At 48.4% G+C, this 16381-nt stretch overlaps 1 long non-coding RNA gene across 1 annotated transcript; it reads left to right on the top strand.

Moving 5' to 3' along the window:
• The first annotated feature begins 6694 nt into the window (after positions 1 to 6694).
• On the top strand, positions 6695 to 15714 carry LOC132343989 (uncharacterized). The gene is made up of 3 exons (XR_009493047.1): positions 6695 to 6844; positions 9426 to 9539; positions 11706 to 15714. It is a non-coding gene; the product is annotated as an uncharacterized lncRNA (long non-coding RNA).
• The last annotated feature ends 667 nt before the right edge of the window (positions 15715 to 16381 follow it).

Below are 16381 nucleotides of genomic sequence, written 5' to 3'. Positions count from 1 at the left end.
GGGCCTTGGGGGCAGGACAGGGCCAGCCTGGCACTGCCCTCCCTTCACTTAGGAAATGCCCCCGGTGCCCAGGATCGCTGCCTGGAGCTCAGCCTCGCTCTTGTTGAAACGCTGTGAGGGGCTCTGTGCTCAGCCTGCCGTCTTTCTCTCCCTCACAGTCTGTCCAGGTTGGCAGGATTTGGCTGGATTCTGTGGTTTTTTGGGGAAAAAAAAAAAGCGTCCTGACTGTTTCAGTCTTTTATTTGGAGTTTGTAAGCATTTGCACCTTCTGTAGCTTTTGACGTGGTTGGCTTTAGGTCTGCTGGCCCGTTAGCTTCTCTCATTTAGCCTGTCTGCTTTTTGTCCATTCCTCTGCCTTGCTTTGGATTATTCAGTGATTTTTGTACTATTCCGTTTTATGTATTCTGACTCTACGCGTCTTTTTAAATCTGCGCTGTTGCTGTAAGGATATAACATGGAGCCGTAACTAGTGATCAGTGGTGAGTTGATGTTACGACACGTCACAAGGGAGGAACGTAAGAACCCGCAACAGGAGGCCTCCCGTATTTCTGTTCCCACTTAGCCTTAGTGATTGTTGCTGTTGTCTTTATTTTACTTCAATTATAAACCTGACAGTCATCATTAGCAATTTGCAAACAGTTGTTTATCTTCAAAGTAATTAAGAAAAGAGAAAAATATTGTCACCACGTATTTATACTCTGATGCTCTTCCTTCCTGCCTGCAGACCCCAGGTCCCATCTGCTGCTCTCTCCTTTAAGGCTCAGAGCTTCCCTCTGCATCTTGTCCTTATGTTGCTAATCTGTCGGCTACAGAATCGCCCGTCTCGTTTACTGGAAACGTCTCTGTCGCTCCTCCTCCTCTTTCTCCTCCTTCTCTTTGGTTTCTCCTCCTTCTCCTCCTCTTCCTCCTTCTTCTTCTCTGAGCATGGAGTTCTACGTTGGCAGGGTTTATTTTCAGCTCTGGGTTTTCAGTATAGCTTTGCTGTCCTCCTGGTGTTTTCTTAGGAGAAGTCGTCATCCTTCCCATCGTCCCCCTGAAATAATGTGCATTTCTCACTGACTTTTTAGATTCTTTCTTTATCTGCTCTTCATCAGTTTGGCTAGGATGTGTCTAGTTGTTTTTCTTTGAACTTATCATCTGCTGTTGTTCAGTCACTAAGTTATGTCTGACTCTTTGCGACCCATGGACTGCAGCACGCCAGGCTTCCCTGTCCTTCACTATCTCCCAGAGTTTGCACATTTGGCATTTATTATGCTCTTTGAACTTGTGGGTTCCTTTTTATTTTCATCAAATTTGGACGATTTCCAGCCAGAACCTTTCAGATCTTTCTCTCTGCCCCATGCTCCATCTTTTCTTCTTCCGAGAATTTAATCACACGTAACGTGGACCTCTCAATGTTCCTCAGCATTGTTGATTCTACGTTCACTTTTTCCAGCAATGTTTTTACTTTTGGAAGGTGTTTAGATCTGTAGAGTGACTGCAGAAGCGGGGGAGGCAGTCCCCTGTTACCTCATGTGCTGTTTCTCCAGTTACTAACTTCTTGCTGTGGTTTGATGGGTTAGACAATATCAGTAAGCCAGTGTTGATATGTTGACTAACTCCATGCTCTTTCCATACTTCTGATGTCCTTTTTCTGCCCCAGGCTCTCGCCCAGGACCCCAAGCAGGACATCATGTCACATTCAGTCTCATGTCTCCTTAGGCTCCTCTTGGCTGCAACAGTTTCTCGGACTTTCTTGGTTCTTGAGGACCTTGACTCTGAGCAGAGTGCTGGTCAGGCATTCTGCAGAGTTCCCTCAACTGAGACCTGCTTCTCTAACAAGTGGGCTGGGTAGTGCCTTTGGGGGGAGGACTGCAGGGGTAAAGTGCCCTTCTCATCACAGCACACCAGGGGTCTGAGCTCTCCACAGAACTTATCACGGCCCATGTTAACCTTGGTCACCTGGCTCGAGGCTGTGTTTGTCACATTTGTACTGGTTGGTTTGGAGGCCTGGTTTGCCGGTTCTAACAGTGGGATGAGCCGAGAACACGCTTCTGTTCACTGTGTCTCACTGGATCATGGGTAACATCTTTTGCTTCCTTGCGCATCTGGTAGTTTTTCATTTGATTCTGGACATTGTTTATGAAAGAATAGTAGAGCCTTAAGTATACCTTGATTTTGTTTCATTCCTTTCCCAGATGGGGCTAGGCTGATTTTTTCAGATTTCCCAGAGTCTAGCTGAGCTGGCTCAGAGTCACTGCTTTAATTGGATCAGGTTCATTTGTGATCACCCAAATGCCGTACACTTTCTGGATGTTGTCAGTACGTGACCTAGAGGGAGACAGGTATTTTTGGCTCAGCTTTGGTTACAACTCCAAGAGAGCCATGGCATCCAGACACTTCGACAACAGAAAAAGCTCTAAAATGTTCTGACCAGCATCTCCTCCACTGCTGTTTTTGGCAAAACTTGGGGAGAAGTGGCTGAGGGGCTCACTGGACAGAGTGCTCTGCCCTTGCCTCGGGTTCTTTCTTGCAGACTCCAGCCCAGCCCTGTGCCCACACGATCCTTCAGGCCCACTGATGCCCCTCACCTCTGCCAAGTTGCTCCACCTGGACACCTTCGCCAGGTGTGGAAGCCGCCTCAGTTCTATCACTTCCTACAGAGAGCTCCAAAATCTCAGAAATTCTGGTCATAAGTTTCCTGTTTCTGCTCCTCTTTGCTAGCTCTGTAGAAAAATCTGATTTTTATTTTGTCTCATTTAGTAGTGAAAGATTTATTATTCTTATTAGTGAAAGGCTTTGAGGTTATATACCTGCCTCTGATTGTAATACTACTTTACTTTAAAAGGATACATATTTTGACATCTTAGTGTCACTTACTTTTTAATTAATGGGTGTCAAGAGAAAATATTTGAGAATGAAGTAATCCAAAACTTTTGTCAGCTAAACAAAGTTTATTTCAAAGATTACCTGTGTCAATCAAAACACCCCAGATTGCAATAAGTGAATAACTGAACAAATTCTTTCTAACAGATTGAATGGAATTGTACATTTAAAACGTACAATTTAACTCAGATATAGTATATGACTGTATCATGGATATTGTTTTCAAATCTTCTAAAGACTATTTTTAAAAACTTTTTAATTAATTGATTTATTTCCTTTGGCTCTGCCGGGTCTCAGTTGCAGCATGTGGAATCTTTAGCTGTGGCACGTGGGGTATAGTTCCCTGACCAGGGATTGAACTCAGGCCCCCTTCACTGGGAGTGAGGAGTCTTAGCCACTGGACCGGCAGGGAAGCCCCTCTAAATACCATTTCTGCAAGATAGATTTTAATGGAACGCTGAAAAAATTCGATAATGTCTTCTCTTATGTTAATGTCTTCTCTTAAAAAGCTGTCTTTTCTAACACACAGCTGCCCCACAGATCAGGTAAAACCGCAGGACAGTGAGTGGCAGCAGACTGTGCGAGTTGTGTCTTACTGTGAAGTTGAACGAGGTTTCAGGAAGGTTGCCTGAGCAATGTAAATCCAGGTACTTTGGCATTTTCAGAGGAAAGAAGAGGTGGCAAATAATTTTTTTATGTATTTTAAGAATTTGAAGTATACAGCTAAGCAAGTTTTGCACAGAATTAAATTTGTTTTCTGATGTGCCACACGGTCACATTGTTCAGGTCCTGGTGGTTGAGTAGCTGATGGGATGGAGCTGCCTTGCTGAGGATACTTTTCATCACGTGTGTTATTTGCTTGTGTTTGAGATGTTTGTGTATTTTATTGCTACACACTTGAGGAATCATACGCCCCGGTCCCAGGAATGGATCGAAGGTCACGAGCGCTGCCTGACGGGGTGCCGGGAAGGTGCAGGACGCACGCGGGTGACACAGGCGGGTCCCCTTTTCTCTGACCTGCCCACGGCAGCGGACTCCCCTGACCGCTGCTGGGGGGCATGGTGTGACTGGGCACCCTGAGCTGCGCCCAGAAGCTGGGATCTCCCGAGGCCTTCAGCGCTGGCCAGGGCCTCACGGGCTCTAAAGCGGAGGGTCAGATCCCCTGACGTGGTTTGAAGAATGAGCTGGGGTCCTCTCCGTTTGCCGGCTGCGCCCTGCGCTGGGCAGGAGCGTCGCGGGCGGCTGGACGCGCGCGGCTGTTTTCGCTTCTGTCGCCTGAGCTTTCGGTGCCGCACGTGTGACTTCGTCGCTGAGATGAACGTCAAGAAGCTTTTCTCCTGCATTTTCTTCTGAGAGTCTTACAGATCAGGCCGTTTATGCTCAAGCCTTCAGTCCGTTTGAGGTGATTTTTGCGAGTGACGCAGTGTAAGCCTCCAATGACATCCTTCTGTATGTAGCACTCTGGTCTTCAGCACCATTTGTTGGAGAGGTCAGAAGAGTCACGTGAACACAGACAAACCAACCAGCAGGACAGGAGAGAGCCCAGAAACAAACCCAGGCGCACAGTTAACTGCCTTTACATACCGTTTGGAATCGCTTCATGGCAAATAGATGGGGAAACAATGGAGATAGTGGCTGACTTTATTCATCTGGGCTCCAAAATCCCTGCAGGTGGTGACTGCAGCTTTGAAATTAAAAGACGCTTGCTCCTTGGAAGAAAAGCTATGACCAACCTAGACAGCATATTAAAAAGCCGAGACATTACTTGGCCAACAAAAGTCCATCTAGTCAAAGCTATGTTTTTTGCAACAGTCATGTATGGATGTGAGAGTTGGACTATAAAGAAAGCTGAACACTGAAGAACTGATGCTTTTGAACTGTGGTGTTGGAGAAGACTCTTGAGAGTCCCTTGGACTTCAAGGAGATTGAATCAGTCCATCCTAAAGGAGATCAGTCCTGAGTGTTCATTGGGAGGACTGATGCTGAAGCTGAAGCTCCAATATTTTGACCACCTGATGGGAAGAACTGACTCACTGGAAAAGACCCTGATGCTGGGAAAGATTGAAGGCAGGAGGAGAAGGGGACGACAGAGGATGAGATGGTTGGATAGCATCACTGACTTGATGGGCATGAGTTTGAGTAAACCCCAGGAGCTGATGATGGACAGGGAAGCCTGGCATGCTGCAGTCCGTGGGGTCACGAAGAGTTGGATACGACTGAGCGACTGAACTGAACTGAACTGATAATAAACTGATTTTGATAAGTCACCCGAGAATATGCAGTGGGAAAGTGATCATCTTTAATTTTTCTTTTAAGAAGTAAATCTTTGTGCTCTTTATAGATGCTGCTTACAATTCGGGTTTTTACTGGAACATTTAGAGACAGGTCCCTGGGGGTTCATGGTAGCACTTTGTGGGCCCATCTTTCATCTGTGAATGTGTTATACACAGAGCCAGAGATTTCACCAGGCATTTATTACACCCATAAACTTTTAGCACAAACAGGCAAGTGGAAGTAGGGGCGAATATAACCTACTCCCTGGACACGCAGTGACCACTAGCCTTTTACCACCACGAGGAACTTGCCGGATGTCCTTTGTCATTGTTAAAGTCTCCTGCTCATCCAGGCGACATATTCCAAGACTCCATCACCTGCCAACAAGCCCCATGACCCTCAGCCAGGCATTCAAGGCCCGTCACAGTGTGCCCCTGATGCCAGCATCTACCTGGTAGATTTGTGTGGAGATGAAGCCGGATCATCCCCAGGAAGGCTTGAGCCCAGCGCCCAGTACATAGAATGGCCTCCATGAAAGTGACCTTAACAGGCATTGCTGGCTGTCTGTCTTTTTCATTTTGTGTTTATTTATTTATGTGGCATCTTTTGTTTGCTTGTTTGTATTTTCTCTGGTTGTGGCATGTGGGATCTAGTTCCCCGCCGAGGGTTGAATCCAGGCCCCCTGCGTTGGGAGCGTGGAGTCTTAGCCACCAGACCACAAGGGAGGTTCCAGGCATGACTTTCAACTTGTGTTTACTCTCTCTGAGCTTGAGTGGAGAGCAGCGTTATATGGACGAAGTGTATATGAGTGGAACAATTTCCACCGAGGGGCTGGGCCGACCAAATGCAATTTGACTGGAGTCAGTAGTGAATTTGAATAAACCTGGAATCCAGAGACATGACGGATCTAATCACTTACATCTGCGTGAACAGCTGGCTGCTAGGGTCGCTCAGCCAGCATCCTTTTCTTCCCCGGTCCCATCTGGAGAAAAGGCCTGCTGGTCGGCTGTAATCAAAGCTTGGGGAATATTTGAATGCAGTTTAATGTGATGCCGTGGATTACAGCTGCTTCCTTGGGGGAAAAGAGCCCAAGAAATGGTCAGATTCTGGGAGGAAGAAGCTCTGTCCCCCGAGGAGGCACATGGCAGGGCCAGGCCTGTTTTCTGGCTGCAGGGCAGATCCTAGGCGATGTTCCACCCGGGTTACTTTATGTGGCCATCCCCATGAGCCCATGATGAAACTTCTGTGATTACTGCTCTTTACAAGGAAACAGATGAGAGACGTTATAAGATCTGCCATTTGGCCGTCAGCACTGTCTTGCCTTAGATGCCAAGATGCCCACGTTGCTAAGTGCTGAACCCACCTAGAACAGGCAGGCTGTCAGAGCCGGGCCTCTGTCTCCCTGCTGTCCCAGCCCCGTCCTGGGCCTCTATCTCCCCACTGTCCCCGCCCCGTCCCTCTGAGTAGGTCATAAGAAAATGTCACGCACACATTTCCACATGCAGCCACTGTCACAAAGGGTGGCCCAGGGACTCTGCTGCACTGGGTTCTGGGCTGTCAGCCTGGCAAGGGGAGGGGAGAGTAAAGCCTCCTGGCATCCCTAGAGAGACAAGTAGCAGAGGACTAAGCAAACCCAGTGCCCGGATCTGCAGAGACCTTGAAGCTCAGCCCTTCCCCAGTTGGAGAAAATGCAAAAATGAATTCTGTAAGCACTCAGTCTTGGGATTCACTAGTGCTGTGGTCGACCGAAATTAGTTGGATGTGGCGACTGTGATGGTATGAGCTTTCTCCGGACAGCTTGTATCAGCCTTCAGTCTCTTCAGTCTCCTCTTGTATCAGTCTTCAAGTCTCCAGCTCTGGAGCGGGGCTGCTTGCAGACTCTCCGAGCTTTGCCTCCGGACGCTCTGTTCCTGAGGGCCTGAGCCTCCCGTCGGCTCGGGGTCTGTCTGGGTCTTGCGGGTCCTCTCACCGCCACCTTCTCTTCCGTTGGCTGTTTCTGCTGGGATTGTTTTTCTTTTCTGTAACATAAATCTCTGATCATAAAAAGAAAACGGGCTGAGGGATTAGATGAAAATAAACCTCAGCTCCGTCAGGGAACTGGGGTCAGGCCTGCCCTGGGGGCTGGGTTTGCAGGTCCTGCCCGATTGTGTTCCTGGGAGGGGTCAGTGCAGCTGGCCAGGATGAGCTGTGTCCCCAGGTCCCCATAGCCCGGGCACGGCTCAGGGTGTGGCCACCGAGGGCCCTGGCAGGATCACCCTCCCCGCCCGAAGCCTCAACCTTGGAAGGAGGTGAAAGGCTTCTGGGCCATAAAGCCCTAAAAAGCCCTTGGAGCCAGGAGCCAAGTCACGGACCAGCTGAGCTTGACCAGCGACAGGGAGTCGGCTCCCTGGAGCCGGGTCGTCCACGTGGAGCAGGCAGCCTGGCTCTGCGCTTTCTGCTGCCTGGGCCTGGCCTGTCTGCTGGGGCCTCCGCCCTCCTCCCCAGCCTGGTGCTCTGTGAAGCGTGGGTCCCGGCAGCCGCCTGCCCTTCCTCCAGTAATGGAAGATTTCCCTTTGGCCTCATAGAATTAATGCCAGAAACATTCCAGCTAATTCCCCCTAGAACCCTAAAAACTGCAGAGCTCGTAACCTCAAAACTAAGTGCTGCTGAGAGACGTTTCGGGAGTCTCATTTGCATTTTGCCCGCTTACATGTTTGTTTCCAAATGAGTCTGGGAAGGTCTGAAAAGAACTTTCCTGGCCTTGAACGACTTGTGTTGCAGGGAGGCTTCTAAGAGGCATTGTGCGTTCCGCTGGCCGGCTGGGCGGTGACGAGTGAAGGGTGTGTGGCAGGGCCCCGGGCTCGGCAGAGGGACAGTGTGGTGACAGTCTCCTCACAGAAGTCGCCTCTCCTGTCTGCACGTGATTCTCATGGCAGGGAGCCCAGGTGGGCAGGCCCGGCCCACGCCGACTGTGGGCCCCCTCTGCAGGAGTCCTGGGCCCCCTGGCTGTGTTCCCACTGCACCTCCCTGCTCTCCAGGGACTGCTGACTGCAGACTCTTCCTGAAGAGCAAGCCATTCATTTTAAGGCTCTCTGCCCTCCTTTTCTGTCGCCTCCTCTGAAGGCGGCCCTGCCTGGTTCTCAGAGTCTCACTTTCCTAATTAACCATCTACTCTACTATGGCTGAGTGTAGCTGCACTCTGAGGTCTGCAGCGTTCGGATTCCGGGCTGCAGTCCAGGGTCAGCAGGTTTAATGGCACAGATGGCAGGATGTGGCGCCCGACCCTCGGTTGGCTCATCGTTTGTTCCTTGAGCAAGAAGCCATCGGCATCTCAGGAGATGAGGTCCCAGGCCTGAGAGGTAACACGCTGCAGGCGCTGGGCTATCCACACCATCAACACTGGAGTTCTACCAGTGTCTGGGGAAGGCCTCCCCGCTCAGGCCTGAGAACCTCCAGGACCAAGGGAAGGTGACCAGATGACCTCCCCGGGCACCCTCAGCTCAGACGGTCTCTGAGTCTCTGATGTAAATGGCAGTTTGATGCCAGGTCCCAGCCAAGCTCCGTCACCTGCCCAGCACTCGGGGTGGTCCTAGGGAGCCCTCTGAGCAGCATCTTCCTTGGTCATCCAGGTTTCAAATCTGTCTTAGAGCAAAAATAACAGAAATGTTTACATGGAAATGTTATGTGCTTCTCAGTTAACTTTAGAAATGTTTTGACATAGTAGGCTGGCTTCTGTGAAAAGGGGCAAAAAAGAAAAACCAGGAATTGTATATTATTTGCTCTCAATTAAAACTATCATGTAAGTAACTTCTTTGCTGAGCTAGATAATAGTTTTGGATACTGGAAGAATATTTTTTCCATTATTGTTCTGTTTAAAATGTAACAACTACAGATAAAACATCTTTTTGTCTAATCTGTATTGTTAACATTTTTATCCATCACTCTCTTGTCACGGAAATCAGCAAAGCAGCAATAACTAAAGCCCTGAGTTTTAGTGCTTGCCAATTTCTGTAGTGTAAATGCTCCCACTGTGACTTACTCCTGCTCTGAAGCTACCAACTTGCCAGACCAAACAGGCTTGAGAGAGAGTCTCAGAAGCACTGGGTTAGAGAGCATGCCCACCACCCGGGTGCCCGGGTTGCACAGAACCCAGAGCAGAGAGAGCGGTAAGAAGTGGAAAAATAATTGGAAACTGTTAAGTTTTGAATACTTGCTGTCTTTGTTTTTAATATGGTTTAACAGTAAGTTATATACTTTATTTTCTTTATGATGGTTATATTTGACAAGTGATTTCAGAATTCCTGCAGACACGACAGTCCTGCAAGCTCGTCCCGGCTGGCTCCTTCCAGGACGTGACCGTTTCCTCGCTGTTACTCTGGACGGAAGGTAGTGGCCTCACGCTCATCTCATGATGGATGCAGGTGATCCAGAGAGACACACCGTGTTTCTTACAGGTTTGGCTCAGAACTGTGGATCTCACACTCTCCCAGTTTCCACTGGCTGCAGAAAATCGTCTGTCCAGGCCTGCCGTCAGTGGATGGGGAGGTACGGTTTACCCAAAGTCGAGTCATGGTGAGAAGCGGAGGGAAAGAAAAATTTAAACAAACAGACTCACACTTTGAATGACCTTTACTACTACTACTGCTAAGTCGCTTCAGTCGTGTCCGACTCTGTGCGACTCCATAGACGGCAGCCCACCAGGCTCCCCCATCCCTGGGATTCTCCAGGCAAGAATACTGGAGTGGGTTGCCATTTCCTTCTCCAATGCATGAAAGTGAAAAGTGAAAGTGAAGTTGCTCAGTCGTGTCCGACTCTTAGTGATCCCATGGACTGCAGCCCACCAGGCTCCTCCATCCATGGGATTTTCCAGGCAAGAGTACTGGAGGGGGGTGAATGATCTTTAGCCGAGTATAAAATCCGAGGTTGACATTCGCTTTATCACTGCAGCATTTTGAAACTATCATCCATTGTCTTCTAACATCTCTTGTTGATGAGAATTTCATTCTCAATCTAATGATGTTTCAGTTAATTTTTCTTTCTTTTGTGGTGTTAAAGGTACCTTCTTTATTCCTGATCTGCATTTCCACTATGAGTAGTTTAAATATGGGTTTTTTCCCTGCTCAGTGTATAAAATACTAGTAACAGTTGTTATTATTAACAGTTATTAGTATTTTATACACTGTTGCCGCACCATTCCTTCTGGAATTCCTTTTAAGAGTTGAACCTTAATTATATATCTTTCTTGAATTTCCTTGGAATTCCAAAGTTCAGTCATGTATTTCTTCTTGACTGCATCTAATATAGGATTGATTAATCTATTAAAATTTCAATTTTATTGATTATATTATTCATTTCTAAGATTAGTTATTGGTTCATTTTTATACTTATTTATTACTGTTTTCTTTCTTTTTATATTTTAAAAATCAATTTTTTAAATTTTTAATGAAAATTATATATTTTCATTTATTTTTTTGATAAATGGGCTTCTTTGGTGGCTCAGAAGTAAAGAACCCGCTTGCCAATCCAGGATACATGGGTTCAATCCCTGGGTAGGAAAATCCCTTGGAGAAGGAAATGGCACCCCACTCCAGTATTCTTGCCTAGGAAATCCCATGGACAGAGGAGCCTGGTGGGCTACAGTCCATGTGGTCACAGAGATGCAGACGTGACTTAGCAACTAAGCAGCAATATCTTTCTGAGCACACTAAATACAGTTATTCTTAAGTACTTTTAGTCTTTTTATAGAAGAATTTTTCACCTAGAGTAAATCATTGTGGCAAATATTGACTTTGGTGGGGGGCTATATTTCTAAGCCTTAATATATCTAACATTGGGTTTTGGTTTTTGAGAGAATCTTTTTGTTTGACTGTTGTTATGTTTGTAGTTTTGCTATTTCTCTCTCCTAGCTATGTTGCCGGTGCCTCTGGGTCCTCAATTAAGAGCTAAATCTTTAAAAAGTGGTTCAGAGTCTCAGTCATAGGAAGATGTGGAGACTGCAACAGCTCCGGTCCCGGTGCTGGGGAGCATTTCTGCTTAGATCCTGCTGATGGGGATGCTCTGTGTCTGTATGTCTGCTGGCCCCTGACTGTGGCCTCGGGCAGCATTTAGTAATGTTATTACACTTGCACAGGTGGGAGGACCCTGTTCCATGCCCAGCTTTACCATTTAGCCTGACTCTGGCTTCCTGGGTGGCTCAGATGGTAAAGGAGCTCCCTGCAATGCAGGAGACCTGGGTTCTATTCCTGGGTGGGGAAGATCCCTGGAGACGGGAATGGCTACCCACTCCATATTTCTTGCTGGGAGAATTCCATGAAAAGAGGAGCCTGGCGGGCTGTGGTCCACAGGGTCACAAAGAATTGGACAAGACTGAGCCACTGAGCAGGCTGGCTCTACACAAGCCAAACTCCTGGCAGCTGCCTTCCTGCAAGCCTGCCGCCTGCAGACCCAGGGTTTCAGCCCTGCTCGCTGCTCCACAGTGCTGCTGTTTCTGGTTCACAAAACAAGATTTATCTCACTTGCGAGCACTGAAATGTCTATTTTCTTCTTTTTATGTTTCCTCTATTACTGCTCTGTTTTTGGACAAAAAGGGATGCATCAAAGCATGGAGTTACGATCCCAACTCGACGAAATTAAGGTCATTTGATCTTTCCTGCTAACTGGACTGGATGGTTCCTGTGTCTGGAGATTAATCTTTGTAGAGACATGAGAACAAAGCTAAACCACATGAACCAACTTGTATGTATTTAACTCGAAGCTGAATATCTCACAGTACATTAGGGAAGCTGGTGCCAAGTTACGCTTGGAAGAGACGGGACACGGTTGCTATTTGTTTAACCACAAAGAACTTCAGGACCCAACATTCAGCTCCACGCCTGTAGTCATTTGAAGAGAGAACGGATGAGAGTTGCAAAGGTCAGAAATAATCACAGGCACAAACACCCAGTTATAAACTAAATAAGCCATTCGGATGTATCGTACAGCGTGGCGGCTGCAGTTCATAACACTGAGTTGCGTGCTTGAAAGTTGCTGAAAGAGTATGTCTTAAAGTTCTCATCACAAGAAAACACATTTGTAAGTATGTGGGGTGATGAATGTTAAGTGTTTTTGTTGTGACGGTCATTTTGCAACATATACAAATGTCTAATCATTACGTGGTGCACTAAAACCTAATATCATGCTCAATGGCACCCCACTCCAGTACTCTTGCCTGGAGAATCCCAGGGATGGTGGAGCCTGGTGGGCTGCCGTCTATGGGGTCACACAGAGTCAGACACGACTGAAGTGACTTAGCAGCAGCAGCAGCATATCAATTAAAATTAATCCTGAGATTGCTTACATTATATTAATACATCTTCATAGGTAAGGAAATAATCCTTGGCCCACAGAATCACAGAATCTTCCATTCTGCAAGAGCTAATGATGAGGCTTTTTACTAGATTCCTGAATTGTCCTATCCAATCATGGTCTCAGATTTCCCTTCTGATAATTTCGTCTCCCAAGGAACAGAAGATATGAAAAGAATACTTCACAGGACAAGAGGGAATCTATAGTAGAAATAGATATGACCTAAGAATTTGGAGGAGCTGTCTTCTCAGTGTGAACTTGTTATAGCTGGTGGGGGAATTGGAGACATCAGCTAGGCTGCTAATAAAGGAGATTTCACACACATTTCACACACACACATTCAGAGGGGAGAAAGGAGGCCTGATTCCGTTGCCTGAAACTGGGGAAGCGAAGGAAGCCCAGGGGGATTGGACAACCATGACAAAATGCAACTCAATTGGGTCATCACAAATTAATCTAATGAGACAAAAAACGCAACTAAAACATCAGACTGTCTTCATTGAGGTCAGCTTTGAAGAGGATCCAGGATCCGGAGAGATGGTCCTGACCCTTAGAGAAGAAGGCTCGGAGCAGGTGTTACGAGGCTTTGAGATTCTGTGAATATGCCAGGAGATGAGCAACTTGATGAGCTGGGGGTTGATAGAGTGCTCAGGAAGGACATCTCAGTCATGACCTCCAGCCTGGAGGATGTCTCAGGGATGCTCGGGGCTCCCGCTTGGGCTGCTGATGAGATATTGTCGTACAAAGAGGCCCAATTCCTATCTTCACTCAAAGGAGCAGTCTTTAGACAAAAGGGCAACTTGTCCTTGGTGAACATGGAGTAGATTGTTCAGAAAAGGAGAGGTGGTTGGCCAGGGGCCCAGATGACCACTCGGGAGAACTGGCAAATGAGCTCCCTGAACCAGGGTTGGTGATACTGGGAAGCTGATGGGGGTCAAGCCCAGTGCCAGGGAGCTGATAAAACAATGAGTCGCTCCAGCTGCCCAGAAGATGCAGGAGAGAGAGACGGCTTGCTGCACATCTGTGAGCCTGATGCAATTGTGGAGAAGATTTGAGGAGGTATTATTCAAGAGCTGCTTTGTACACTGGTAGGGGAAGGAACAGTCATCATGGGAACACACCTGAGGTCACTGAGAACACATTTTGCCGATGAAAGTCTTTCCTGGCTCTGGCAGGTTTGCCAGCTGGACGGGCAGAGAAAGCAGTGGCATCGACCTCAGAGAGAGAGCAGAGCTGGCACAGGCGTGCACCTGCGGGTCACGTTTCTGGCCTGGGCACCAGGCAGGGTCACTATCTGACATGACAGCTCGAGAGCCGATGCTGCCTACGCTGAGATTTCTCCTCGCCCACCCAAACGTCTTTTCAAAAGCCACTTGTTTATTCTGGCCACGCTGTGTCTTGGCTGTGGCTCACAGGCCTTCCGTCTTCGTTTCGGCCTGTGGAATCTCTACTTGCAGCATTTGAACTCTTAGATGTGGGCACATGGAATCTGGTTCCCTGACCAGGGCTCGAACCCGGGCCTCCTGCACTGGCAGCTCAGTCTTGGGCTCTGGCCCACCCAGGAAGTCCCCCAAACCTCTTTGATTCTTCCAGATGCTTCTACACCTGGAATATTCAGTCCTGAGCTTCACGAATTAGGAGGCTGTGCTCCTCTTCAGGCACAGTTCTTGGACCGAGTGCTGAGAAAGAACACATTTATTTAGAAACCCCTGCTTCTAGTGCTGTTTCTGCAGATGAGGCCTAGAACTTGAGGAGTAGGCACACACGTCACAGGATTCACGTGGCACTTGCACTCAACTAAGTTCCAACTGGTTGTTTGCTCTTAAGATGCAGTATTTGAGCCTGCAAATACTTGTAGAAACACTGCCTGACTAGTTCTCTGAGGTCTGCACCATTGTCCTGAGAGCAGCTGGTTTAAGGAAAGAGTGGGGTCTCTGCAGGTGCACCCCAGATGCACGTCTGGACAGCATGGACATGACTTTTCACTGGAGGTTGCCATGGAGCCAGGCTTCCTTAGAAATTTGCAGGACACGAGGACTGCTCTCTGAGATGGGCCTTAGTTATTAAAAAAAAAAAAAAAGTTCACGGTGTTCAGAAGAGAAAGATCTGCTTTGGATTCTCTGAGGAGGACTTCGGCACCCAGACAACTGAAGAAAATGCTAACTGACGAATTGATCACAGTCTCTTCTGTATGTATGAATCTGCAGAAGTCCTCCCTCCTCTGCTCAGCCAAGACCACAGGCTCGTTTTCTGAATTTTGTGTGTGTGTGACTGACTTAGAGGATGCTGAGACTCAAGGGGAAGAAGCAATCCCTCACCCACTTCCTTGTCCGATAGACAGCTTCCCAGATTCGCTGCCAGGAGCTGCCATGTACAGAAAAGGTGGGGGATTTGGGGCCCACAGACCCCCTCCTCACACCCTCCCATGGGACAGGGCCAGAGGAAAGCATCTCCAGGAAGTTTGGGGCAGCGGGAAGAAACTCAGCAGCCTCCTGGGCTGGGGGTGCCAGTAGCAGGCAGGCTGGTGACCCCAGGGTGGTCCTGGGTCTCCTCAGCCTCTGAGCGTTGTACGGTGCAGGGACTGGCTAGGTGTCTTCTTCACCTGGGTCCTGGGAGCGTCCTCTTTGGGCCTGGACCTTCTCTGCAGGTGGGAATATGAGGTAACCAGGTCTAGTTCATCAGCAGAAAGAGAGTTCTCTTCAGTCACCACACAGGCATATTCACGGATACCCCCACCTTGGAGGACTCCCTCACCCACATCCCCTGGGTCCTGCCTCGTGTGCCGGCTGGCCCTGGGGGGATGGCAGTCAAGGCTCTGCCATCCCAGGTTCGCTACGCACAGGGAGTGAGGTCTCAAATAACCACGTTCCAAGCAGATTGCAGTCCTTGCTCCCAGCGATGCTGAGGCTGACCTGAGTCTTGTGGAAAGCAGTGAGCTCCAGGCATTTTCATTCATGCCTTCACTGGGCCCCTGTCACGTGCCACGCCCTGAGGATGCAGAGGTGGGAAACAGACACAGGCCCGAAAAGTGCAGAGAAGGAAACTCCCAGGGCAGAGGGGTGCTCGGAAGATCACTGCACTGCGGAGCAGGAAGGACATTTCGGGAGGCGGGGTGGTGGACGGAGGGCAGGGGAGGCTTCCCAGAAGAGGTGGTCCTGGAGCAGCTCTGAGAAGACTTAACTCCGGCACACTTCACATGAGACAACGGCACAGCCTCTTACGCAGAGTTGCTAATAAAAAGCGTATTAATTATCCCATAAAATTGATGGCGGGGGAAGCACATGATATAATAGCCTTTTTGCCGTTTCTGGAAACATCGCCGTTAAGTCATCCGAGCACCTAAGTTGAAACTGCAGGAGCTATTTTTCACTCATCCCACCCCCCTGATCCCCACTGTACCCAATCGGTTTCACAGTCCTGAGCATTCTGCTCGTAGACCCCTGTCAGCTCCGTCCACGCTTGCATCCCTTCCTGCCGCTGCCCTGGTCCAGACAACCACTCTCTCTCACTAGGATCATCCCAGTCCTCCCGGCTCGTCTCCTTCTCTGGTTCTGACCTGCTTCAGACCTTCGTCTTCTTCCTGAATGTTCTAGCAGTTACACCTTCCTGGGACTCAGGCTTTCGGGGCCAAAGCACTAAGGAACCACTGATGCCCAGACACACATGTTCCTCTGCCTGGCTTAAATAAGAGCTGCCTTCAAGCACCTGGCTCCCTCTGGGATACAGGGATTACACACACAGACACACACAAGCAAACACACACAGGCTCATGAAACTTGTGGAAATTCTAAGAATCATACTCATCTTGTCAGACTTTGCAAGGTGAAATTTCAAACTGCATCTCCTTCCTTAAGGCCGATGCATAAAGGCTCACAGGAATAGACATTTATGTAAGAGTTGGTGCCTACTTCTAGCAGAA

Source organism: Bos taurus, chromosome 26, assembly GCF_002263795.3.
Source record: "Bos taurus isolate L1 Dominette 01449 registration number 42190680 breed Hereford chromosome 26, ARS-UCD2.0, whole genome shotgun sequence".
Taxonomy (NCBI): Eukaryota; Metazoa; Chordata; class Mammalia; order Artiodactyla; family Bovidae; genus Bos; species Bos taurus.
Note: the sequence above shows the minus strand (reverse complement) of the source record. Positions and strands in the feature narration are given on the sequence as shown.